This window comes from Salmo salar, chromosome ssa10, assembly GCF_905237065.1.
Source record: "Salmo salar chromosome ssa10, Ssal_v3.1, whole genome shotgun sequence".
NCBI classification, from domain to species: domain Eukaryota; kingdom Metazoa; phylum Chordata; class Actinopteri; order Salmoniformes; family Salmonidae; genus Salmo; species Salmo salar.
This window is the reverse complement of record NC_059451.1, coordinates 119,813,786-119,840,845: the sequence shown is the minus strand read 5'-3', so window position 1 is coordinate 119,840,845 and position 27,060 is coordinate 119,813,786.

The following is a 27,060-nucleotide window of genomic DNA, read 5'->3' as shown; positions in this document are numbered from 1 at the left end:
GTAAAGAGAGACATTCCAATCACCGTAAAGAGAGACATTCCAATCACCGTAAAGAGAGACATTCCAATCACCTTAAAGACTCATTCCAATCACCGTAAAGAGAGACATTCCAATCACCATAAAGAGAGACATTCCAATCACCGTAAAGAGAGACATTCCAATCACCATAAAGAGAGACATTCCAATCACCATAAAGAGATACATTCCAATCACCGTAAAGAGAGACATTCCAATCACCATAAAGAGATACATTCCAATCACCAGACATTCCAATCAGAGCCCATACACAGATGCAGCTCACAGCTCCAGCTTTGTGATCAGCCAATCATCTATCAGTGTAATTACACATGAGTAATGAGGTGGAGGGAGAGAGAAAGGGAGCAAGATGGAGAGAGAGAAGGGGCCAGAGAGAGGGATAAAGAGGAGAGAGAACTCCATTTGTTTGGGGCAGTATAGAAACTTTCCATGCAATTAGACAGTAATTCCAATCAGAGGTGGCTGAGAGAGTACATCATCTGGTCTAACAGTGGGTTTATGGTCATGATGAGAGAGAGAGAGAGAGAGAGAGAGAGAGAGAGAGAGAGATTAAAGGCCAAGGCCAGAACCTACCACCCTTTCACCCCTCATCCCTCACCATTGATTCCACCAGGCAATTTAACAAGCTATTATGCCATCTCATTCTGCTTCACATCACAGAGAGGGGTATTTGTCCTGGTGTAGGTCAGGGAGAGATAAACCGTAATTACGACCCGAATCAACAACCAAATAAACCATAAATAAACCCTAATGTCCATAAATCTAGTGTGGTTAGTGATACGGAGGAATGTACATTGTGGTACACAGTCACAAATACTTTAGCTCTGTGACACAGTAACAGACTCAGTAAACAACAAGAATCGACTTTCACAGTGGTATAAAAAACACAAAACAATGTATTGTCACAGTGGGAGAAATATCTTTACTCTACTCAGGTCTACCGAGCCGAGAGGCATACAGGAGCTTCCCTCAGGGGGACGAGCTGTGAGAATAACTATGAGAGAAAAATCGAAAAGGGAAGCCAGAAGGACACAGGGAGAGAAGCAATGGGATAAGAGTAGGAGAGACAGCTCACAGAAAGGGGGATTATTGAAAATAAATACCACGTATGTTTGAACTCTATCTCTATGGTGTGAACAGAGTTCAAATCAGTCAGAAGTCCAGCAACACCAGGCAGGTTCCCATTCATCCAGGTTCATTCCACAAAAGCCATGCCAGAAAACAATTATCATTGTGACATGTGGGATGGAAATAAGAAGGCACATGAGAATGATTAGAATATGGCAAATATTAGTCAAGTCTTGAATTCTATCAGTGCTGGCTTACGCTGGCTACCAGAGACATGGAACAGATAGGTGGTAGGGCAAACAGGCTGTCGACCAATTAAAACAGATAGGTGGTAGGGGAATACAGGCTATCGACCAATTAAAACAGATAGGTGGGAGGGCATACAGGCGGTCGCCAATTAAAACAGATAGGTGGTAGGGCAAACAGGCTATCGACCAATTAAAACAGGTAGATGGGAGGGGAATACAGGCTACGACCAATTAAAACAGATAGGTGGGAGTGGAATACAGGCTGTCGACCAATTAAAACAGATAGGTGGGAGAGGAATACAGGCTATCGACCAATTAAAACAGATAGGTGGGAGGGGAATACAAGCTGTCGACCAATTAAAACAGATAGGTGGGAGGGGAAAACAGGCTGTCGACCAATTAAAACAGATAGGTGGGAGGGGAAAACAGGCTGTCGACCAATTAAAACAGATAGGTGGGAGGGGAATACAGGCTGTCGCCAATTTATTAATGCACAATTTGTCGAATAAGATAATATAAACACTTCAACCACATTCTTATTCGATATTCTAGGTTTCTGCAACAAACCAAAAAAATGTTAAAGGTGTGACATCATTACGTCCAGCTGTTTTTATCAACACAAGACAATTAATTGGAAACGCACCATAGCAGGACATTTTCTCAAATCTATTTTCTGTGCAAACTTTCTAAATGTCGACAAAAAAAATCACTGGACAAGTGAATGGAACATCAGAAGTCTCTTACTCAGCCAGATCTCTAACCACACAGTTAAATAGTCCCATGAGTTTGACAAAGCAAGACTAGAACACCAGTAACAATGAGACAAGAGAACACACGGAATGGTCTAGAACACCAGTAACAATGAGACAAGAGAACACACGGAATGGTCTAGAACACCAGTAACAATGAGACAAGAGAACACACGGAATGGTCTAGAACACCAGTAACAATGAGACAAGAGAACACACGGAATGGTCTAGAACACCAGTAACAATGAGACAAGAGAACACACAGAATGGTCTAGAACACCAGTAACAATGAGACAAGAGAACACACGGAATGGTCTAGAGCACCAGTAACAATGAGACAAGAGAACACACGGAATGGTCTAGAACACCAGTAACAATGAGACAAGAGAACACACGGAATGGTCTAGAGCACCAGTAACAATGAGACAAGAGAACACACGGAATGGTCTAGAACACCAGTAACAATGAGACAAGAGAACACACGGAATGGTCTAGAACACCAGTAACAATGAGACAAGAGAACACACGGAATGGTCTAGAACACCAGTAACAACGAGACAAGAGAACACACGGAATGGTCTAGAACACCAGTAACAACGAGACAAGAGAACACACGGAATGGTCTAGAACACCAGTAACAATGAGACAAGAGAACACACGGAATGGTCTAGAACACCAGTAACAATGAGACAAGAGAACACACGGAATGGTCTAGAACACCAGTAACAATGAGACAAGAGAACACACGGAATGGTCTAGAACACCAGTAACAACGAGACAAGAGAACACACGGAATGGTCTAGAACACCAGTAACAATGAGACAAGAGAACACACGGAATGGTCTAGAACACCAGTAACAACGAGACAAGAGAACACACGGAATGGTCTAGAACACCAGTAACAATGAGACAAGAGAACACACGGAATGGTCTAGAACACCAGTAACAATGAGACAAGAGAACACACGGAATGGTCTAGAACACCAGTAACAATGAGACAAGAGAACACACGGAATGGTCTAGAACATCAGTAACAATGAGACAAGAGAACACATGGAATGGTCTAGAACATCAGTAACAATGAGACAAGAGAACACATGGGATTGGTCTTGGATTAATAATAAGGAGGTTAACAGATATATAGGTCTATAGGTCTTTCTGTCCATGTGGTGTAACAGCATTAGATGTGGTGAGAGCCTGGTAGAGCCGGGTCAGATACTAGACAAAGAGTATTGGTGAATGACTGACAGGCACATTTGTGAGAGGGACAGAAAAAGAGTCAACACGCTCAATAGGCATTTAGAGAGAGACGGAGTGAGGGATGACAGCTGAGAGGAGGAGTGCAGGGAGGGGAGGATGGATGAATGAGGGGGTGAGAGGGAGAATTAGGGGGAAGGTGAGGGGTCGCTCTAGCCCATATCGTGGTGGGATGGGGCTTTCTGCTGACCCCTTGACCTGGCTGTGTGTGTGTGTGTGTCGGTACTTACGATTATCACAATACTCCGTATTCTATATGTATTGTGATTCAATACTGTGATTTTTATTGCGATTCGATGTTCCAAACACATTGCTCACCATATGTCTGCTGCAGAGGGACCAGACAGAGCCATGAGAAAACAACGAGTTTTGATCAGTCATGGAAATAAATGTGCTGAAAACAGAATGGCTCCCTATTTAAAAAGAAGATATTGTCAAAAAGACCATCCCGATATGTAACTGAATTGATTTTTCCCCCATCACGAGTATGCATGCATCCCTACATTTTTTTACACTCTTATCCAGAGTGACTTACAGGAGCAATTAGGGTTAAGTGCCTTGCTCAAGGATACATCGACAGATGTAGCACCTGCTTGGCTCGGGGATACGAACAAGCAACTTTGCAATTACTGACCCAACACTCTTAACTGCTATGCTACCTGCCGCTCCCTACATACACTAGCCATAATAATGATTCTGGACCAGGTGTGTCTGAAGCAGGTTATCTGGAGCAGGTGTATTAGGAGCATGTGTGTCTGGACCAGGTGTGTCTGGACCAGGTGTGTCTGCACCAGGTGTGTCTGGAGCAGGTGTGTCTGGAGCAGGTGTGTCTGGAGCAGGTGTGTTAGGAGCAGGTGTGTCTGGACCAGGTGTGTCTGGAGCAGGTCTGTTAGGAGCAGGTGTCTCAGGAGCAGGTGTGTCTGGACCAGGTGTGTCAGGAGCAGGTGTGTCTGGAGCAGGTGTGTATGGAGCAGGTGTGTCTGGAGCAGGTGTGTCTGGAGCAGGTGTGTTAGGAGCAGGTGTGTTAGGAGCAGGTGTGTCTGGAGCAGGTGTGTCTGGAGCAGGTGTGTCTGGACCAGGTGTGTCTGGAGCAGGTATGTCTGTAGCAGGTGTGTCTGGACCAGGTGTGTCAGGAGCAGGTGTGTCTGGACCAGGTGTGTCTGGAGCAGGTGTGTCTGGAACAGGTGTGTCTGGACCAGGTGTGTCTGCACCAGGTGTGTCTGGAGCAGGTGTGTCTGGAGCAGGTGTGTCTGGACCAGGTGTGTCAGGAGCAGGTGTGTCAGGAGCAGGTGTGTCTGGAGCAGGTGTGTTGGACCAGGTGTGTCAGGAGCAGGTGTGTCTGGAGCAGGTGTCTCAGGAGCAGGTGTCTCAGGAGCAGGTGTGTCTGGACCAGGTGTGTTAGGAGCAGGTGTGTTAGGAGCAGGTGAGTTAGGAGCAGGTGTGTCTGGTGTAGGTGTGTCTGGAGCAGGTGTGTTTGGAGCAGGTGTGTCTGGAGCAGGTGTGTCAGGAGCAGGTGTGTCTGGAGTAGGTGTGTCTGGAGCAGGTGTGTCTGGAGCAAGTGTATCTGGAGCAGGTGTGTCTGGAGCAGTTGTCTTAGGAGCAGGTGTCTCAGGACCAGGTGTCTCTGGAGCAGGTGTGTCTGGAGCAGGTGTGTCTGGAGAAGGTCTGTTAGAAGCAGGTGTGTCTGGAGTAGGTGTGTCTGGAGCAGGTGTGTCTGGAGCAGGTGTGTATGGAGCAGGTGTGTCTGGAGTAGGTGTGTCTGGAGTAGGTGTGTCTGGAGCAGGTGTGTATGGAGCAGTTGTGTCTGGAGTAGGTGTGTCTGGAGCAGGTGTGTTAGGAGCAGGTGTGTCTGGAGCAGGTGTGTCTGGACCAGGTGTGTCTGGACCGGGTGTGTCTGGAGCATGTGTGTCTGTAGCAGGTGTGTCTGTAGCAGGTGTGTCTGGACCAGGTGTGTCTGGAGTAGGTGTCTCAGGAGTAGGTGTCTCAGGAGCAGGTGTGTCTGCACCAGGTGTGTCTGGAGCAGGTGTGTCTGGAGCAGGTGTGTCTGGACCAGGTGTGTCAGGAGCAGGTGTGTCAGGAGCACGTGTGTCTGGAGCAGGTGTGTTGGACCAGGTGTGTCAGGAGCAGGTGTGTCAGGAGCAGGTGTGTCTGGAGCAGGTGTGTCTGGACCAGGTGTGTTAGGAGCAGGTGTGTCTGGAGTAGGTGTGTCTGGAGCAGGTGTGTCTGGAGCAGGTGTGTCTGGAGCAGGTGTGTCTGGAGTAGGTGTGTCTGGAGCAGGTCTGTATGGAGCAGGTGTGTCTGGAGTAGGTGTGTCTGGAGCAGGTGTGTTAGGAGCAGGTGTGTCTGGAGCAGGTGTGTCTGGACCAGGTGTGTCTGGACCAGGTGTGTCTGGAGCATGTGTGTCTGTAGCAGGTGTGTCTGTAGCAGGTGTGTCTGGACCAGGTGTGTCTGGAGTAGGTGTCTCAGGAGTAGGTGTCTCAGGAGCAGGTGTGTCTGCACCAGGTGTGTCTGGAGCAGGTGTGTCTGGAGCAGGTGTGTCTGGACCAGGTGTGTCAGGAGCAGGTGTGTCAGGAGCACGTGTGTCTGGAGCAGGTGTGTTGGACCAGGTGTGTCAGGAGCAGGTGTGTCAGGAGCAGGTGTGTCTGGAGCAGGTGTGTCTGGAGCAGGTGTGTCTGGAGCATTTGTCTCAGGAGCAGGTGTCTCAGGAGCAGGTGTGTCTGGACCAGGTGTGTTAGGAGCAGGTGAGTTAGGAGCAAGTGTGTCTGGTGTAGGTGTGTCTGGAATAGGTGTGTCTGGAGCAGGTGTGTCTGGAGCAGGTGTGTCTGGACCAGGTGTGTTAGGAGCAGGTGTGACTGGAGTAAGTGTGTCTGGAGCAGGTGTGTCTGGAGCAGGTGTATCTGGAGCAGGTGTGTCTGGAGCAGGTGTCTTAGGAGCAGGTGTCTCAGGACCAGGTGTGTCTGGAGCAGGTGTATCTGGAGCAGGTGTGTCTGGAGCAGGTGTCTTAGGAGCAGGTGTCTCAGGACCAGGTGTGTCTGGAGCAGGTGTCTTAGGAGCAGGTGTCTCAGGACCAGGTGTGTCTGGAGCAGGTGTCTCAGGAGCAGGTGTGTATGGAGCAGGTGTGTCTGGAGCAGGTGTCGCAGGAGCAGGTGTGTCTGGAGCAGGTGTGTCTGGAGCAGGTGTCTTAGGAGCAGGTGTCTCAGGACCAGGTGTGTCTGGAGCAGGTGTCTTAGGAGCAGGTGTCTCAGGACCAGGTGTGTCTGGAGCAGGTGTATCTGGAGCAGGTGTGTCTGGAGCAGGTGTCTTAGGAGCAGGTGTCTCAGGACCAGGTGTGTCTGGAGCAGATGTCTTAGGAGCAGGTGTCTCAGGACCAGGTGTGTCTGGAGCAGGTGTCTCAGGAGCAGGTGTGTATGGAGCAGGTGTGTCTGGAGCAGGTGTCTCAGGAGCAGGTGTGTCTGGAGCAGGTGTGTCTGGAATTGGTGTGTCTGGACATTGTGTCTCAGGAGCAGGTGTGTCTGGAGCAGGTGTCTCAGGAGCAGGTGTGTCTGGAGCAGGTATCTCAGGAGTAGGTGTGTCTGGAGCAGGTGTGTCTGGAGCAGGTGTGTTAGGAGCAGGTGTGTCTGGAGCAGGTCTGTTCGAAGCAGGTGTGTCTGGAGCAGGTGTCTCAGGAGCAGGTGTGTCTGGAGCAGTTGTGTCTGGAGCAGATGTGTATGGAGCAGGTGTGTCTGGAGCAGGTGTGTCTGGAGCAGGTGTGTCAGGAGCAGGTGTGTCTGGAGCAGGTGTGTCTGGAGCAGGTGTGTCTGCACCAGGTGTGTCTGGAGCAGGTGTGTCTGGAGCAGGTGTGTCTGGAGCAGGTGTGTCTGGAGCAGGTGTGTTAGGAGCAGGTCTGTATGGAGCAGGTGTGTCTGGACCAGGTGTGTCTGGACCAGGTGTGTCTGGAGCAGGTGTGTCTGGAGCAGGTGTGTCTGGACCAGGTGTGTCTAGAGCAGGTGTATTAGGAGCAGGTTTGTCTGGAGCAGGTGTGTCAGGAGCAGGTGTGTCTGGAGCAGGTGTGTCTGGAGCAGGTGTGTTAGGAGCAGGTGTGTCTGGAGCAGGTGTGTCTGGAGCAGGTGTGTCTGGACCAGGTGTGTCTGGAGCAGGTGTGTCTGGAGCAGGTTTGTCTGGAGCAGGTGTGTCTGGACCAGGTGTGTCTGGAGGAGGTGTGTCTGGACCAGGTGTGTCTGGAGCAGGTGTGTCTGGAGCAGGTGTGTCTGGACCAGGTGTGTCTGGACCAGGTGTGTCTGGAGCAGGTGTGTCTGGAGCAGGTGTGTCTGGAGCAGGTGTGTCTGGACCAGGTGTGTCTTGAGCAGGTGTGTCTGGACCAGGTTTGTCTGGAGCCGGTGTGTCTGGAGCAGGTGTGTCTGGAGCAGGTGTGTCTGGAGCAGGTGTGTCTTGAGCAGGTGTGTCTGGACCAGGTTTGTCTGGAGCAGGCGTGTCTGGAGCAGGTATGTCTGGAGCAGGTGTGTCTGGAGCAGGTGTGTCTGGAGCAGGTGTGTCTGGAGTAGGTGTGTCTGGAGCAGGTGTGTCTGGAGCAGGTGTGTCTGGACCAGGTGTGTCTGGAGCAGGTGTGTCTGGAGCAGGTGTGTCTGGAGTCGGTGTGTCTGGAGCAGGTGTGTCTGGAGCAGGTGTGTCTGGAGTAGGTGTGTCTGGAGCAGGTGTGTCTGGAGCAGGTGTGTCTGGACCAGGTGTGTCTAGAGCAGGTTTGTCTGGAGTAGGTGTGTCTGGAGCAGGTTTGTCTGGAGCAGGTGTGTCTGGACCAGGTGTGTCTGGAGCAGGTGTGTCTGGACCAGGTGTGTCTGGACCAGGTGTGTCTGGAGCAGGTGTGTCTGGACCAGGTGTGTCTGGAGCAGGTGTGTCTGGAGCAGGTGTGTCTGGAGCAGGTGTGTCTGGAGCAGGTTTCTCATCATCTGCCCACTCCATTGTTATACCATCATCACAACACACTAACAGAGTGGCCTATTGTCCTTGCTCTATCACTGAGCTCACAATGGCTAGTGAAGCACTGAATGCTAAAAATATTGACAGGAAAGATGATTCCACCTTCCAGTCGAAGAATGTTGTCTCTGCCTACTGAATATGCAGGATTTTGTGTATTATGGTAGAATTACATATATGTAGCATGTGTGGGTGTGTCTGTGTTTGTGTGTGTGTGTGTGTGTGCTTGTGTCTGTGTGTGCTTGCGTGTGTATATACTTGTATTTGCATTTCAGTGAGTTGCTCTCCCAGAGGAGGACTTTTAATGAAGCAAGGTCTCATCTTAGATTGACTCCAATATAAATATTGACCGTGTGTGTGTGTGTGTGTGTGTGTGTGTGTGTGTGTGTGTGTGTGTGTGTGTGTGTGTGTGTGTGTGTGTGTGTGTGTGTGTGTGTGTGTGTGTGTGTGTGTGTGTGTATGTATGTATGTGTGGACCCCTGGCTTACTTACCCATATGATTACGGCCAAAGGTCTCCCGCCCCCTACCAGCTCTCACAGTCTCAACTCCGAATTAGACGTTCATCCATGTTTCTCAAACGTCACATTTTGAAAGTGTTCCAAATGTCAGATGTTGAAGTGTTTAAGGTTAATTTTAGGCATTAACTCTGAATTCTTCAATTTAGGACAAAATTCAGTGATTAACTCAACATTTTAAACTCTGAATGGTTAATGTAAGGGTGAAGGTTTGGGATGGGGTTATGAACGGTTAAGGTAAGGGTTAAAGTTTGGGATAGGTTTATGAATGGTTCAGGTAAGGGTTAAAGTTTGGGATAGGGTTATGAATGGTTCAGGTAAGGGTTAAAGTTTGGGATAGGGTTATGAATGGTTCAGGTAAGGGTTAAGGTTTGGGATAGGTTTATGAATGTTCAGGTAAGGGTGAAGGTTTGGGATAGGGTTATGAATGGTTAAGGTAAGGGTGAAGGTTTGGGATGGGGTTATGAACAGTTAAGGTAATTGTTAAGGTTTGGGATAGGGTTATGAACAGTTAAGATAAGGGTTAAGGTTTGGGATAGGGTTATGAATGGTTCAGGTAAGGGTTAAGGTTTGGGATAGGGTTATTAAAATGAATCCATGCTTTTGTCACTTCTAGGTTAGACAACTGCAATGCTCTACTTTCCGGCTACCGGGATAAAGGACTAAATAAACTTCAGTTAGTGCTAAACACGGCTGCTAGAATCTTGACTAGAACCAAAAATTTGATCATATTACTCCAGTGCTAGCCTCCCTACACTGGCTTCCTGTTAAGGCAAGGGCTGATTTCAAGGTTTTACTGATAACCTACAAAGCATTACATGGGCTTGCTCCTACCTATCTTTCCAATTTGGTCCTGCTGTACATACCAACACGTACGCTACGGTCACAAGACGCAGGCCTCCTTACTGTCCCTAGAATTTCTAAGCAAACAGCTGGAGGCAGGGCTTTCTCCTACAGAGCTCCATTTTTATGGAATTGTCTGCCTACCCATGTGAGAGACGTAGACTTGGTCTCAACATTTAAGTCTTTATTGAAGACTCATCTCTTCAGTAGATCCTATGATTGAGTGTAGTCTTGCCCAGGAGTGTGAAGGTGAACGAAAAGGCACTGGAGCAACGAACCACCCTTGTTTTCTCTGCCTGGCCGGTTCCCCTCTCGCCACTGGAATTCTCTGCCTCTAACCCTATTACAGGGGCTGAGTCACTGGCTTACTGGTGTTCTTCCATGCCGTCCCTAGGAGGGGTGCGTCACTTGAGTGGGTTGAGTCACTGACATGATCTTCCTGTCTGGGTTGGCGCCCCCCCTTGGGTTGTGCCGTGGCGGAGATCTTTGTGGGCTATACTCAGCCTTGTCTCAGGATGGTAAGTTGGTGGTTGAAGATATCCCTCTAGTGTTGTGGGGGCTGTGCTTTGGCAAAGTGGGTGGGGTTATATACTGCCTGTTTGGCCCTGTCCAGGGGTATCGTCAGATGGGGCCACAGTGTCTCCCGACCCCTCCTGTCTCAGCCTCCAGTATTTATGCTGCAATAGTTTATGTGTCGGGGCTAGGGTCAGTCTGTTATATCTGAAGTATTTATCCTGTCTTATCCGGTGTCCTGTGTGAATTTAAGTATGCACTCTCTAATTCTCTATTTCTTTCTTTCTTTCTTTCTTTCTTTCTTTCTTTCTTTCTTTCTTTCTTTCTTTCTTTCTTTCTTTCTTTCTTTCTTTCTTTCTCTCGGAGGACTTGAGCCCTAGGATCATGCCTCAGGACTACCTGGCCTGATAACTCCTTGCTGTCCCAAGTCCACCTGGCCGTGCTGCTGCCCCAGTTTCAACTGTTCTGCCTGCGGCTATGGAAACCTAACCTGTTCACCGGACGTGCTACCTGTCCCAGACCTGCTCTTTTCAACTCTCTAGAGACAGCAGGAGCGGTAGAGATACTCTGAAAGATCGGCTATGAAAAGCCAACTGACATTTACTCCTGAGGTGCTGCTCTGTTGCACGCTCGACATCCACTGTGATTATTATTATTTGACCCTGCTGGTCATCTATGAACATTTGAACATCTTGGCCGTGTTCTGTTATAATCTCCACCTGGCACAGCCAGAAGAGGACTGGCCACCCCTCATAGCCTGGTTCCTCTCTAGGTTTCTTCCTAGGTTCTGGCCTTTCTAGGGAGTTTTTCCTAGCCACCATGCTTCTACAGCTGCATTGCTTGCTGTTTGGGGTTTTAGGCTGGGTCTCTGTACAGCACTTTGAGACATCAGCTGATGTAAGAAGGGCTTTATAAATACATTTGATTTGATTTGATTTGGTTATGAATGGTTAAGGCAAGGGTTAAGGTTTGGAATAGGGTTATGAATGGTTAAGGTAAGGGTTAAGGTTTGGGATAGGGTTATGAATGGTTAAGATAAGGGTTAAGGTTTGGGATAGGGTTATGAATGGTTAAGGTAAGGGTTAAGGTTTGGGATAGGGTTAAAACAAAAATATAAAAATCCTGCAACCTTTGAAATCAGAGGCAGATGCTTACGTCAATCTGACATCAGCGTCCACAACTCCCAGCAAAACCGAATCCTTCTTGAAGTTAACAGTGCCCCTAGTGGCCGGTTTCCACGTCATTTCCCAACATCCTCACACATGGATGGATGTCGAATACTGACTTGTAATCACAGGTGACCTGGCTGCTTCCACCATCTCCCCCTACCTCCTCCCCTCATATCTCCTCCCCTCCTACCACCTCCCCTCCTCCCTCCTACCACCTCCCCTCCTCCCTCCTCCCCTCCTCCCTCCTACCTCCCACCATCTCCACTCTTACCACTTTCCCTCCCACCACCTCCCCTCCTATCTCCTACCTCCTCCCCTCTTACCACCTCCCCTCCTACTTCCTACCTCCTCCCCTCTTACCACCTCCCCTCCTACCACCTCCCCTCCTACCAACTCCCCTCCTCCCTCCTCCCCTCATATCACCTCCTCTCCTACCACCTCCCCTCCTCCCTCCTACCCTCCTCCCTCCTACTACCTCCCCTCCTCCCTCCTCCCATCCTACCACCTCCCCTCCTCCCTTCTACCTCCTACCATCTCCACTCTTACCACTTCCCCTCCCACCACCTCCCCTCCTATCTCCTACCTCCTCCCCTCTTCCCACCTCCCCTCCTACTTCCTACCTCCTCCCCTCCTACCACCTCCCCTCCTACCACCTCCCCTCCTCCCTCCTCCCCTCCTCCCTCCTCCCCTCATATCACCTCCCCTCCTACCACCTCCCCTCCTCCCCCCTACCTCCTACCATCTCCACTCTTACCACTTCCCCTCCCACCACCTCCCCTCCTACCTCCTACCTGCTACCTCCTCCCCTCTTACCTCCTCCCCTCCTACCACCCCCCCTCCTCCCTCCTCCCTCATCCCTCCTCCCTCCTCCCTCCTCCCCTCTTACCACCTCCCCTCCTACCTCCTCCCCTCCTACCTCCTACCACCTCCCCTCCTACCTCCTACCATCTCCCCTCCTATCACCTCCTCTCGGACCACCTCCCCTTTTACCATCTCCCCTCAAATCATCTCCCCTGCTACCTTCTCCCTTCCTACCTCCTCCCCTCCTACCACCTCCCCTCCTATCACCTCCTCTCTTACCACCTCCCCTTCTCCCTCTTCCCCTCCTACCCACTACCATCTCCCCTCCTACCTCCTCCCCTCCAACTTCCTCCCCTCCTACCTTCTACCTCCTCCCCTCCTATCCCCTACCATCTCCCCTCCTACCACTTCCCTTCCCACCACCTCCCCTCTTACCACCTCCCCTCTTACCACCTCCCCTCCTACCACCTCCCCTCCTACCTCTTACCACCTCCCCTCCTACCTCCTCCCCTCCTACCTCCTCCCACCCTATGACCTCCCCTCCTACCTCCTCCCCTTTTCCTCCTGCACCAACATTTGGACCACTCCTCCCTCCTCCCTTCCTACCACCTCACCTCCTACCTCCTGCCACCTCCCCTCCTACCTCCTCCCCTCCTACCACCTCCCCTCCTACCTCCTCCCCTCCTACCTCCTCCCCTCCTACCTCCTCCCACCCTATGACCTCCCCTCCTACCTCCTCCCCTTTTCCTCCTGCACCAACATTTGGACCACTCCTCCCTCCTCCCTTCCTACCACCTCACCTCCTACCTCCTGCCATCTCCCCTCCTCCCCTCCTCCCCTTTTCCTCCTGCACCAACATTTGGACCACTCCTACCTCCTCCCCTTCTACCTCCTCCCCTCCCACCTCCCGTCCTACCATCTCCCCTCCTATCACCTCCCTTCCTACCTCCTCCCCTCCTACCATCTCCCCTTCCCTCACCTCCCCTCCTACCTCCTCCCCTTCCTACCACCTCACCTCCTACCTCCTGCCATCTCCCCTCCTACCATCTCCCCTCCTCCCCTGCTCCCTCCTCCCCTCCCACCATCCCTGTCCGTCTCTTTAGAACAGACAGACAGAGAGAGAGAGAGAGAGATGGAAAGGAGAAGAGAGACACATCATCTGTCTCTCCTTTCCATATCTCTCTCTCTCTCTCTCCCTCCCTTCATCTCTCTCTCCAGTAGGGGTGAGGGATGAGGGGGTGAAAGGCTGGTAGGTTCTGGCCTGGGCCTTTAACCTCTCTCTCTCTCTCTCTCTCTCTCTCTCTCTCTCTCTCTCTCTCTCTCTCTCCCTCTCTCCCTCTCTCTCTCTCTCTCCCTGCATCTCTCTCTCTCTAGTATAATATTTGTTATGCAGTGTGATGTTGGATGTTGGTCAGCAGCAAGTGTGTTCAGTGTGATGGAAGAATCGTTGTGTCCCAAACTAATACTATGTCCAAAAATGGCTCTGCTCTGGTCAAAAGTAGTGCACTATATAGGGATTATGGTGACAATTTGGACCAAGTTAAATCCTGTTGGTTTACTGAGCTCAGACCATCAGACCAGGCAGGATGCTCATCCATCTGTGAGGGGTTTACCTGCCAAAACTACTGCCATGACACACACACACACACACACACACACACACACACACACACACACACACACACACACACACACACACACACACACACACACACACACACACACACACACACACTCTATCTAACTTCCTCAACTTGGACTGAGTCATGAGAGCACTCTCCCCTGCTGGCCTTGACAACATTAAAGGGGCAATGCTGGCCTTGACAACCTTAAAGGGGCAATGCTGGCCTTGACAACCTTAAAGGGGCAATGCTGGCCTTGACAACCTTAAAACTTCTTCGGGATCGGTGTCCCTTCCACGGGACTGTTGAGCTAACGTAGGCTAATGCGATTAGCATGAGGTTGTAAGTAACAAGAACATTTCCCAGGACATAGACATATCTGATATTGGCAGAAAGCTTAAATTCTTGATAATCGAACTGCACTGTCCAATTTACAGTAGATATTACAGTGAAAGAATACCATGCTATTGTTTGATGAGAGTGCACAATTTTGAACATGAAAAGTTATTAATAAACAAATTAGTCATATTTGGGCAGTCTTGACACAAAATTTGGAACAGAAATGCAATGGTTCATTGGATCAGTCTAAAACATTGCACATACACTGCTGCCATCTAGAGACCAAAATCTAAATTCCACCTGGGCTGGAGTAATACATTATGGCCTTTTGTCTTGCATTTCAAAGATGATGGTACAAAACAATACAAAAGAACGGTTGTTTTTTTTTCTTTGTATTATCTTTTACCAGATATATTGTGTTACATTCTCCTACATTCCTTTTACATTCCACAAACTTCAAAGTGTTTCTTTTCAAATGGTACCGAGAGTATGCATATCCTTGCTTCAGGGCCTGAACAACAGGCAGTTAGATTTGGGTTTGTCATTTTAGGCGAAAAATTGAAAAAAAAGAGGCGGATCCTTTTTAATTTTTTTAATTCATTCTCACCTTTGTTTAACCAGGGAGGCCAGTTGAGAACAAGTTCTCATTTACAACTGCGACCTGGCCAAGATAAAGCAAAGCAATGCCACAAAAACAACAACACAGGGTTACACATGGGATAAACAAACGTACAGTCAATAACACAATGGAAATATCTGTATACAGTGTGTGCAAATGAAGTAAGGGGGTAAAGGCAATAAATAGGCCAATAGTGGCGAAGTGATTACAATTTAGCAAATGAACACTGGAGTGATAGATGTGTAGATGAGGATGTGCAAGTAGAGATACTGGTGTGCAAAAGAGCAGAAAAACAAAAACAAATATGGGGATGAGGTAGGTAGGTTGGTTGGTTGGATGGTCTATTTACAGATGGGCTGTGTACCACTGCAGCGATCGGTAAGCTGCTTTGACAGCTGATGCTTAAATTTAGTGAGGGAGATATAAGTCTCCAACTTCAGCGATTTTTGCAATTCGTTCCAGTCATTGGCAGCAGAGAACTGGAAGGAAAGGAGGCCAAATGAGGTGTTGGCTTTGGGGGTGACCAGTGAGATAAACCTGCTGGAGCGAGTGCTACGGGTGGGTGTTGCTATGGTGACCAGTGAGCTGAGATAAGGTGGGGCTTTACCATGCAAAGACTTATAGATGACCTGGAGCCAGTGGGTTTGGCGACGAGTATGAAGCGAGGACCAGCCAACGAGAGCATACAGGTCGCAGTGGTGGATAGTATATGGGGCTTTGGCGACAAAATGGATGGCACTGTGATAGACTGCATCCAATTTGCTGAGTAGAGTGTTGGAAGCTATTTTGTAAATGACATAGCTGAAGTCAAGGGTTGGTAGGATAGTCAGTTTTACGAGAGTTTGGCAGCATGAGTGAAGGAGGCTTTGTTGCGAGATAGGAAGCCAATTCTAGATTTAATTTTGGATTGGTAGCGCTTAATGTGAGTCTGGAAGGAGAGTTTACAGTCTAACCAGACACCCAGGTATTTGTAGTTGTCCACATATTCTAAGTCAGAACCGTCCAGAGTAGTGATTCTAGTCGGGTGGGCAGGTGCGGCAGTGATCGGGTTGAAGAGCATGCATTTATTTTTACTTGCATTTAGTTGGAGGCTACGGAAGGAGTGTTGTATGGTGTTGAAGCTCGTTTGGAGGTTTGTTAACACAGTGTCCAAAGAAGGGCCAGATGTGTACAGAATGGTGTCGTCTGCGTAGAGGTGGATCAAAGAATCACCCGCTGCAAGAGCGACAACATTGATGTATACAGAGATACATCCTTAAAGGGGCAATGCTGGCCTTGACAACCTTAAAGGGGCAATGCTGGCCTTGACAACCTTAAAGGGGCAATGCTGGCTTTGACAGCCTTAAAGGGACAATGCTGGCCTTGACAGCCTTAAAGGGACAATGCTGGCTTTGACAACCTTAAAGGGGCAATGCTGGCTTTGACAGCCTTAAAGGGGCAATGCTGCCTTTGACAGCCTTAAAGGGGCAATGCTGGCTTTGACAGCCTTAAAGGGGCAATGCTGCCTTTGACAGCCTTAAAGGGACAATGCTGGCTTTGACAACCTTAAAGGGGCAATGCTGGCTTTGACAACCTTAAAGGGGCAATGCTGGCTTTGACAGCCTTAAAGGGACAATGCTGGCTTTGACAGCCTTATAGGGACAATGCTGGCTTTGACAGCCTTAAAGGGACAATGCTGGCTTTGACAACCTTAAAGGGACAATGCTGGCCTTGACAGCCTTAAAGGGGCAATGCTGGCCTTGACAACCTTAAAGGGCCAATCTGCAGTTGCTACATCCATAAATCCATCATTTATAAATGCCTCATGAGCTCAACTGCCACACAACCCAAAATATAAGCTTGTTCTACTCCAATGTTTGTAAACAAAGTAGATTTCTATGAACAATATAGACTATATCCTCAAAACATGGTTCAAACTATAATGTTGATGTCATGGATAGTCCTAGTCCTTGCATCCATAGCTCTGTCTATGAATTTCAGAGTGGTAAACATTTCTCCAGCCCCATGTTCTTTGTTTCAACTGCAGATTGTACCTTTAACCTTAAGCCTTCCTGAACCACACACACCCACACACACACACGCACACACACATGCACACACGCACGTACACACACACACACACACACACACACACACACACGCACGCACACACGCACACACGTACACACGCACGCACACACACACACACACACACGCATATAATTCTCCTAGGATACAAAGCCTCAGGCCATTACAAGACGGTACTGACCATGACACCTGTCAATCAAGGAGAGGTGGGGAGGAACCGAGAGGTGTGTGTGTGTGTGTGTGTGTGTGTGTGTGTGTGTGTGTGTGTGTGTGTGTGTGTGTGTGTGTGTGTGTGTGTGTGTGTGTGTGTGTCTGAAGGAAAGGGTTTGAGCAAACAGCTGAACGACTTTCTCCTGTGACTTGAGGGCTGGAGGAAGAGGGATGGAGGAATGGAAGGAGAGGGGTTATGATGGGAGATGGAGGGATGGAGAGAGGGGCGGATGGGAGATGGAGGGATGGAGAGGGGGATGGGAGATGGAGGGATGGAGGGAGAGGGGGTTATGATGGGAGATGGAGGGATGGAGAGAAGGGGGATGGGAGATGGAGGGATGGAGAGGGGGATGGGAGATGGAGGGATGGAGGGAGAGGGGGTTATGATGGGAGATGGAGGGATGGAGAGAGGGGGGATGGGAGATGGAGGGATGGAGAGAGGGGGGATAGGAGATGGAGGGATGGAGAGGGGGGATTATGATGGGAGATGGAGGGATGGAGAGAGGGGGGATGGGAGATGGAGAGATGGAGAGAGGGGGTTATGATGGGAGATGGAGGGATGGAGAGAGGGGGAGATGGGAGATGGAGGGATGGAGGGAGGGGGATGGGAGATGGAGGGATGGAGGGAGGGGGAGGGGGATGGGAGATGGAGGGATGGAGGGATGGAGGGAGGGGGATGGGAGATGGAGGGATGGAGGGAGGGGGAGGGGGATGGAGGGATGGAGGGATGGAGGGAGGGGGATGGGAGATGGAGGGATGGAGGGAGGGGGAGGGGGATGGGAGATGGAGGGATGGAGGGAGGGGGAGGGGGATGGGAGATGGAGGGATGGAGGGAGGGGGTTATGATGGGAGATGGAGGGATGGAGCGAGGGGTGCAGGGCGGACGGTCTTTGTTGCTTCTTCTTCAGAATGAATCCTCACCATCAGGGACATGGGGAGGATGGAGGAGGAGGATGGGAGGAGGATGGAGGGATGGAGAGGAGGAGGATGGAGGGATGGAGAGGAGGAGGATGGGGGGATGGAGAGGAGGAGGATGGAGGGATGGAGAGGAGGAGGATGGGAGGAGGAGAGAAGGGGGGAGAGAGGGAGCTAGTGAGGAGATGAGGAGGAGGAGAGGAGGAGGATGGAGGGATGGAGAGGAAGAGGATGGGAGGAGGAGAGAAGGGGCGAGAGAGGGAGCTAGTGAGGAGATGTGGAGGAGGAGAGGAGGAGGATGGGAGGCGGAGAGGAAGGGGAGGGAGGGAGAGAAGGAGGGCGGAGGGTCAGGGGATAACAGGGAGAGGAGAGCAGCAGAGAAGGAGGGATTAAGAGGAAGGATGGGAGGAGAGGAGTAAGGATGGGAGGTGGAGAGGGGGAGGGATTGAGAGGAGGAAGGATGGGAGGAGAGGAGGGGGAGGGATTGAGAGGAGGAAGGATGGGAGGAGGAGAGGAGGGGGAGGGAGGGAGGGATTGAGAGGAGGAGGGGAGGGGGAGGGAAGGAGGGATTGAGAGGAGGAAGGATGGGAAGAGGAGAGGAGGGGGAAGGAGGGAGGGAGGGAGAGGAGGAGGTAGGGTGGAACGGGTGTGAAGCGTCTGGTTTAAAATGAGATTTCTCTTCTTTATTTATTTAGTTGAACTCATAGCTCAAGGCTATTGGTCTTGCTTTTTGTTGTATGTTCTCTACCCCCTCTTCCCCTTCACTCTCCCACTGTTTTAATGTTGTGTGTGTGTGTGTGTGTGTGTGTGTGTGTGTGTGTGTGTGTGTGTGTGTGTGTGTGTGTGTGTGTGTGTGTGTGTGTGTGTGTGTGTGTGTGTGTGTGATGCGTGTGTCCATGCAGTATGTATGTAGCAGACTGGTCTGGTCTGCTCTGGTGTCTGTAGGGATGAATGTGCTCTTTAGGGAAAGATCTGTTTTTATTATCTGTGTGTCAGACATGCAGCTATGCCTGTACCCCAGTGGAACAGCCTCCCAGGCTGTAGCCCAACACAATGCCTGACAACAGCTCACACTGAAGCACACTGAAGCACAGAGAAATATGTTGTAGTTATCTCTCATTCAGAGGTTATGGAGGAGGTAGAAGCACAGAGAAATATGTTCTAGTTATCTCTCATTCAGAGGTTACACCTGCATTGCTTGCTGTTTGGGGTTTTAGGCTGGGTTTCTGTACAGCACTTTGAGATATCAGCTGATGTAAGAAGGGCTATATAAATACATTTGATTTGATTTGATTTGATGTATGTTTTGTATTTTAGTGTTTTTGTGTGTAATAATTGTGGAGATTTCTGTCCAGGTTTTACTCCCATTATATATAGTACTGTCCCCCCACTATTTATAGTACTGTCCTCCCACTATATATAGTACTGTCCTCCCACTATTTATAGTACTGTCCCCCCACTATTTATAGTACTGTCCTCCCACTATATATAGTACTGTCCTCCCACTATATATAGTACTGTCCCCCCACTATTTATAGTACTGTCCTCCCACTATATATAGTACTGTCCTCCCACTATATATAGTACTGTCCCCCCACTATTTATAGTACTGTCCTCCCACTATATATAGTACTGTCCCCCCACTATTTATAGTACTGTCCTCCCACTATATATAGTACTGTCCTCCCACTATATATAGTACTGTCCCCCCACTATTTATAGTACTGTCCTCCCACTATATATAGTACTGTCCTCCCACTATATATAGTACTGTCCCCCCATAATTTATAGTACTGTCCTCCCACTATATATAGTACTGTCCTCCCACTATTTATAGTACTATCCTCCCACTATATATAGTACTGTCCCCCCACTATTTATAGTACTGTCCTCCCACTATATATAGTACTGTCCTCCCACTATATATAGTACTGTCCCCCCACTATTTATAGTACTGTCCTCCCACTATATATAGTACTGTCCTCCCACTAGATATAGTACTGTCCCCCCACTATTTATAGTACTGTCCTCCCACTATATATAGTACTGTCCTCCCACTATATATAGTACTGTCCCCCCACTATTTATAGTACTGTCCTCCCACTATATATAGTACTGTCCTCCCACTATATATAGTACTGTCCCCCCACTATTTATAGTACTGTCCTCCCACTATATATAGTACTGTCCTCCCACTATATATAGTACTGTCCTCCCACTATATATAGTACTGTCCTCCCACTATTTATAGTACTGTCCTCCCACTATATATAGTACTGTCCTCCCACTATATATAGTACTGTCCTCCCACTATATATAGTACTGTACTCCCACTATATATAGTACTGTCCTCCCACTATATATAGTACTGTCCTCCCACTATTTGTAGTACTGTACTCCCACTATATAGTACTGTCCTCCCACTATATATAGTACTGTCCTCCCACTATATATAGTACTGTCCTCCCACTATATATAGTACTGTCCTCCCACTATTTGTAGTACTGTACTCCCACTATTTATAGTACTGTCCTCCCACTATATATAGTACTGTACTCCCACTATTTATAGTACTGTACTCCCACTATTTATAGTACTGTCCTCCCACTATATATAGTACTGTCCTCCCACTATATATAGTACTGTCCTCCCACTATTTGTAGTACTGTACTCCCACTATATAGTACTGTCCTCCCACTATATATAGTACTGTCCTCCCACTATATATAGTACTGTCCTCCCACTATTTGTAGTACTGTACTCCCACTATATATAGTGCTGTACTCCCACTATTTATAGTACTGTACTCCCACTATATATAGTACTGTCCTCCCACTATGTATAGTACTGTCCTCCCACTATTTATAGTACTGTTCTACCACTATTTATAGTACTGTCCTCCCACTATTTATAGTACTGTCCTCCCACTATTTATAGTACGATCCTCCCACTATATATAGTACTGTCCTCCCACTATTTATAGTACTGTCCTCCCACTATATATAGTACTGTCCTCCCACTATATATAGTACTGTCCTCCCACTATATATAGTACTGTCCTCCCACTATATATAGTACTGTCCTCCCACTATATATAGTACTGTCCTCCCACTATTTATAGTACTGTCCTCCCACTATATATAGTACTGTCCTACCACTATATATAGTACTGTCCTCCCACTATATATAGTACTGTACTACCACTATTTATAATACTGTCCTCCCACTATTTGTAGTACTGTACTCCCACTATATAGTACTGTCCTCCCACTATATATAGTACTGTCCTCCCACTATATATAGTACTGTCCTCCCACTATTTGTAGTACTGTACTCCCACTATTTATAGTACTGTACTCCCACTATTTATAGTACTGTCCTCCCACTATATATAGTGCTGTACTCCCACTATTTATAGTACTGTACTCCCACTATATATAGTACTGTCCTCCCACTATGTATAGTACTGTCCTCCCACTATTTATAGTACTGTTCTACCACTATTTATCGTACTGTCCTCCCACTATCTATAGTACTGTCCTCCCACTATATATAGTACTGTCCTCCCACTATATATAGTACTGTCCTCCCACTATTTATAGTACTGTCCTCCCACTATATATAGTACTGTCCTCCCACTATATATAGTACTGTCCTCCCACTATATATAGTACTGTCCTCCCACTATATATAGTACTGTCCTCCCACTATATATAGTACTGTACTCCCACTATATATAGTACTGTCCTCCCACTATTTATAGTACTGTCCTCCCACTATATATAGTACTGTCCTCCCACTATATATAGTACTGTACTCCCACTATATATAGTACTGTCCTCCCACTATATGTAGTACTGTCCTCCCACTATATATAGTACTGTCCCCCCACTATATATAGTACTGTATTCCCACTATATATAGTACTGTCCTCCCACTATTTATAGTACTGTCCTCCCACTATATATAGTACTGTCCTCCCACTATATATAGTACTGTACTCCCACTATATATAGTACTGTCCTCCCACTATATGTAGTACTGTCCTCCTACTATTTATAGTACTGTCCTCCCACTATATATAGTACTATCCTCCCACTATATATAGTACTGTCCCCCCACTATTTATAGTACTGTCCTCCCACTATATATAGTACTGTCCTCCCACTATATATAGTACTGTCCTCCCACTATATATAGTACTGTACTCCCACTATATATAGTACTGTCCTCCCACTATATATAGTACTGTCCTCCCACTATTTGTAGTACTGTACTCCCACTATTTATAGTACTGTCCTCCCACTATATATAGTGCTGTACTCCCACTATTTATAGTACTGTACTCCCACTATATATAGTACTGTCCTCCCACTATGTATAGTACTGTCCTCCCACTATTTATAGTACTGTTCTACCACTATTTATAGTACTGTCATCCCACTATCTATAGTACTGTCCTCCCACTATTTATAGTACTGTCCTCCCACTATATATAGTACTGTCCTCCCACTATTTATAGTACTGTCCTCCCACTATACATAGTACTGTCCTCCCACTATATATAGTACTGTCCTCCCACTATATATAGTACTGTCCTCCCACTATATATAGTACTGTCCTCCCACTATGTATAGTACTGTCCTCCCACTATTTATAGTATTGTTCTACCACTATTTTTAGTACTGTCCTCCCACTATTTATAGTACTGTCCTCCCACTATTTATAGTACTGTCCTCCCACTATTTATAGTACTGTCCTCCCACTATATATAGTACTGTCCTCCCACTATATATAGTACTGTCCTCCCACTATATATAGTACTGTACTCCCACTATATATAGTACTGTCCTCCCACTATATATAGTACTGTCCTCCCACTATGTATAGTACTGTCCTCCCACTATATATAGTACTGTCCCCCCACTATATATAGTACTGTCCTCCCACTATGTATAGTACTGTCCTCCCACTATTTATAGTACTGTTCTACCACTATTTTTAGTACTGTCCTCCCACTATTTATAGTACTGTCCTCCCACTATTTATAGTACTGTCCTCCCACTATATATAGTACTGTCCTCCCACTATATATAGTACTGTCCTCCCACTATATATAGTACTGTCCTCCCACTATATATAGTACTGTACTCCCACTATATATAGTACTGTCCTCCTACTATATATAGTACTGTCCTCCCACTATTTATAGTACTGTCCTCCCACTATATATAGTACTGTACTCCCACTATATATAGTACTGTCCTCCCACTATATATAGTACTGTACTCCCACTATATATAGTACTGTCCTCCCACTATGTATAGTACTGTACTCCCACTATATATAGTACTGTCCTCCCACTATATATAGTACTGTCCTCCCACTATTTATAGTACTGTCCTCCCACTATTTATAGTACTATCCTCCCACTATATATAGTACTGTCCTCCCACTATTTATAGTCCTGTCCTCCCACTATATATAGTACTGTCCTCCCACTATATATAGTACTGTCCTCCCACTATATATAGTACTGTCCTCCCACTATATATAGTACTATCCTCCCACTATATATAGTACTGTCCTCCCACTATATATAGTACTGTCCTCCCACTATATATAGTACTGTCCTCCCACTATATATAGTACTGTCCTCCCACTATTTATAGTACTGTCCTCCCACTATTTATAGTACTGTCCTGCCACTATTTATAGTACTGTCCTCCCACTATTTATAGTACTGTCCTCCCACTATTTATAGTACTATCCTCCCACTATTTATAGTACTGTCCTCCCACTATATATAGTTCTGTCCTCCCACTATTTATAGTACTGTCCTCCCACTATTTATAGTACTATCCTCCCACTATTTATAGTACTGTCCTCCCACTATTTATAGTACTGTCCTCCCACTATTTATAGTACTGTCCTCCCACTATATATAGTACTGTCCTCCCACTATTTATAGTACTATCCTCCCACTATTTATAGTACTGTCCTCCCACTATTTATAGTACTGTCCTCCCACTATTTATAGTACTGTCCTCCCACTATTTATAGTACTGTCCTCCCACTATTTATAGTACTGTCCTCCCACTATTTATAGTACTGTCCTCCCACTATTTATAGTACTATCCTCCCGCTATTTATAGTACTGTCCTCCCACTATATATGGTTCTGTCCTCCCACTATTTATAGTACTGAGGAGGAGGATAATGAGGAGGGGGAGGAGGACGAGGAGGTGGAGGAGGAGGAGGAGGATAATGAGGAGGAGGTGCAGGAGGAGGGTGAGGATGAGGAGGATGATGAGGAGGAGGAGGTGGAGGATGAGGAGAATAATGAGGAGGGGGAGGAGGAAGAGGAGGAGGAGGATGAGGAGGAGAGGGAGGAGCAGGAGGAGGATAATGAGGAGGAGGTGCAGGAGGAGGGTGAGGATGAGGAGGATGATGAAGAGGAGGTGGAGGAGGAAGAGGAGGAGGATAAGGAGGAGGTGGAGGAGGAGAGTATGGGGCTCTGTTAACTGCTAGCTAGCTGAAAACTCCCTGCAATTCAGGTCTGGTCATTGGTTCCTTTTCCACAGGGAACTAAACATACAGTATGTTGTTGACGTAGAGGAAACAATACTCCCCGAGCCACAACACACACACACACACACACACACACACACACACACACACACACACACACACACACACACACACACACACACACACACACACACACACACACACACACACACACGGTCAAGGACATCCCCATGATATGTCCCTTTTCAACATTAAAACACGTGTTAGTAGTAGTGACTTTATTGTCCCAGATGGAAAGTGAATTTGCTTCATGTTTTAATGGAAACTGACTGGAATGTCCTTGAGTTAAACTGAAACACTCAGTCTGTTGTTTCTTCCTCATCCTTCCTCCTCCATTCTCTTCCATCCCTCCCTAACTGCCTCGTTCCTCAATTATTTGGTTGCATGGTGGATGTGGGATGGAGAATTCGGGAGGGGGGGTGGGGGGGGGGTCCTAGAGTCAAATAGGATTTTTGCCTCTCATTCTCTCACTCACACACACTTTCTCTCTATCTCTCTCTCTCCCCCTCTCTTTCTTTCTCTCTCTCTGGTCTCCTTATCCCTCATTCTCCTCACACAGCAACCGCCTCCCACCTTTCTCTCCCTCTCTTCTCTCCCTCCTTTTTCTTTCTTCATGTCTGCAGACAGTCACATCCTTCCATCCCTCAGCCATATTATAGTGCCATCTGAAGCACAGAGCTCAGGAGAAAATGGTAAATGCCATGGAGGTGTTGCAGTGCTGTGTGGAGGGAGGGGCACACTCCTGAGCAATGCACTTCACTATTCTGTTGTCAGTCAGAACTCAATAAGAATTACAATATAATGACTCATCACTTCTAAATGGTCCCACAAGAAATCCCCTCTCTCTCTCTCTCTCTCTCTCTCTCTCTCTCTCTCTCTCTCTCTCTCTTACTCTCTCTCTCTTTCTCTCTCTCTCTCTCTCGCTCTTCTAAATGGTACCAGAAGAAATCTCTGTGTGTCTCTTGGTGGGTTCAGAGACATGGTAAATACCAGTCCAAGTTGATTACATCTACCCAGTCCACAGCTGGAGTAACTCAAAACAATGTTAATTCTCATTTTGTTATTGCGCACAATTCTTTATATTTTTATGAGAAATTTTATGTTGATATATTTGTATTACTATTCATATAGACCTCTTGTGGGTTTTCCTGGGCTCCTGTCCCATGTCTGGTTAAATGGATGTCTGTGGTGAGAGAGGAATAGAGATATGTGGAGAATATTGATCCTACTGAGGTTAATTGGATCCTCTGGAGCTCTGGAGGAGGATGCCCCCCATCTCCCCTAACTCTACCCAGGAACAGGTTTATCTGTCTGGGTGTTAATCTCTCCACATCCCCCCCTCCTGGTCCTAATCCTGGTCCACCTCTAGACCCTCTCACCTTAAACCTGGATCTGAGGAGGCTTATCTCAGGGGTAGGCTGGTTTAGTCAGTGGAGCCTCAGAGCCCTCTTTTCAAGACAGGCACTTGCTAGTTAATGGACTGGACTGCACCTCCATCAGGAGTTGCTGTCTCCTTGAGGAGGCTTACCTCAGGGGTAGTCTCCTTGTCTCCTTGTCTTCATTCTTCTTCTTTTCCTCCTATTCACTTCCTCTTTAGGTGACTAGGAGATATTAGATAAACACAATGATTATCAGACATTTCCCCTTAACATTTGCGTTAGATGACAAAAACAATGCCGTGTGTTGGTCCTGTCTTTGTTAACAGGCAGTACGGTTTAAGGATGATCCTGGCCGTCTGTTGGTCCTGTCTTTGTTAACAGGCAGTACGGTTTAAGGATGATCCTGGCCGTGTGTTGGTCCTGTCTTTGTTAACAGGCAGTACGGTTTAAGGATGATCCTGGCCGTGTGTTGGTCCTGTCTTTGTTAACAGGCAGTACGGTTTAAGGATGATCCTGGCCGTGTGTTGGTCCTGTCTTTGTTAACAGGCAGTACGGTTTAAGGATGATCCTGGCCGTGTGTTGGTCCTGTCTTTGTTAACAGGCAGTACGGTTTAAGGATGATCCTGGCCGTGTGTTGGTCCTGTCTTTGTTAACAGGCAGTACGGTTTAAGGATGATCCTGGCCGTGTGTTGGTCCTGTCTTTGTTAACAGGCAGTACGGTTTAAGGATGATCCTGGCCGTGTGTTGGTCCTGTCTTTGTTAACAGGCAGTACGGTTTAAGGATGATCCTGGCTGTGACAGGTTTTATTTACTCCATTAATAGCCCCAACCACGCCTGCTCTCTCCGGTCAGGGCGATTGTTGGGATGTGTCCCAAATGGCAGCCTATTCCTTACATAGTGCTCTACTATAGACCGGGTCCAGTAGTGTATAAAGGGAATCGGGTACTGTTTGGTGACGCAGAAAAAAATATCCTTTGAAAGGACTAATTGCGAGTGTGCGAGCCATCACAGCTGAAGTGCTCCCTCAGGGCATCCCTTTTCTCTTTTAACCCTCTCTCTCTCTCTCCCTCCCCCTCTCCTCACCTCAAACACTCTGTTTTATTGTCATTTATCATATCCGGCAAACAACCTGTTAGTGTAAATTAAG